Genomic DNA, 1,478 nt, shown 5'->3' with positions numbered 1-1,478 from the left:
AAAAAAAAAAAAAAAAAAAAAAAAAGAAAACAAATTAGTTTTCTTATAATATATGTATAACTAAAGTTAAGTCAGTGGTGTTTCTACTAACTCTTCTCTAATTTTTAATGGATAATTTCGGATTTTTTCCTTTCCTTCGAAAGGAAAAATGCATGTTTCATTACACTCTTGATTACCTCATGTAAGAGAGAGTGGGTTCAGTACCTAAAGAGGAAAGCTCCTTTGCTTAATTCCTACCTCTCTTAAAGGGGATTATTAGCTTTGCTTTTGACAGTGCTGGAGGAAAGTTAAATTGTTTTGAACAAAACAAAACAAAATGTTTATCCTAGGGCTGTACCCCTTCTTTTTCTCTTGTATTGACTACTTAACATTTCCTTTCATATGGCTACGTTTAGGAGAATTAAGCCAGGCCTCTGGCTACCATCTGACAAGGAACCCAAAATTTTTACCATGAGCTAAAGATGCTGGGGAATTATTTAGCTGTGCTAAAAGATGTGTTGCCTTCCTGTCCACTTAGTTGCCTCCCTCTCTTCTTACCTTCTCTCCTTCATTCTTGTTCTCTGGTTCTCTCTCTGACAAGTGACACTGATCTCTTTGATTTCTTTATTTTATTCTCCCAATAACAGCGTCATTCCTCTAAGTATGTGTGTCTTTTAAATAAAAGAGTTCCTTAGAGGAAGGTACTAGTGGGATGTCAGGGGACCTCAGATCCTTATTTTGGTGGGCAGGAGATATTCACATGGCTTCTTTTTCTACCTGAAATAGTCTGTTTATCAAATAAATTTGAATGGTTAGCAGAAGTTTTTCAATGTAGTGTCTTCTAGTATTATTCTCAATGTAAATTTCAGTCTATTGCTGTTTTATCTTCCTGCCTTCCTTCCTTTCTTCTATCCATCTGAGCTTGTATTCTTTTCACTCCTTTTTAATTGGTTGGGTAGTATAGGAGAAGTATGCTGAACTTCATAAAAAATTGTGTGAGTTTTCCAGCATGACTATTATTGTAGACTCCCACCAGCAGTGTATTTGAGATCTTTGTTGTTCTACATGTTTACCAACATTTGTATTGTCAAGCCTTGTCTTATTTTAGCCATCTAGTGCACGCATGTGAAATGGTATCTTGTGGTTTTATTTTGCATTTCCCAGCTGTGTAATAATGTTGAACACGTTTCATGTATTCATTGTCCATGTGTTTATTTTCTTTTGTGAGGTGTTAAGGTGGTGTTTTGCCATTTTCTACTGGTTTCTTTTTTTTTTTTTTTTGGTCATTTAATTACTAAGCTGAAGGAGTTCTTTTTATATTCTGGGTGTGAGCTCTTATGTTTATGTATTTATATAATATTTAATATATATTATACACATACAGATATATGTATACATGTGTATGTGTGTGTTTAATTTTTTTCCTAGTTTGTCGCTTTTGCCTTTTTCTTTTCTTTTTTTTTTTTTTTTTTTTTTTTTTTTTTTTTTTTCCGTGCCCG

General features: G+C 33.4%; 1 protein-coding gene across 1 annotated transcript in view; it reads left to right on the top strand.

Annotated features, from left to right (window-relative positions):
• Positions 1-1,478, top strand: part of KIAA1324L (KIAA1324-like ortholog) — a 169,909-nt gene that overhangs the window by 94,460 nt on the left and 73,971 nt on the right. The window lies entirely within an intron of this gene.

This window comes from Galeopterus variegatus, unplaced genomic scaffold (genome assembly GCF_000696425.1).
Source record: "Galeopterus variegatus unplaced genomic scaffold, G_variegatus-3.0.2 Scaffold136, whole genome shotgun sequence".
NCBI classification, from domain to species: domain Eukaryota; kingdom Metazoa; phylum Chordata; class Mammalia; order Dermoptera; family Cynocephalidae; genus Galeopterus; species Galeopterus variegatus.
Note: the sequence above shows the minus strand (reverse complement) of the source record. Positions and strands in the feature narration are given on the sequence as shown.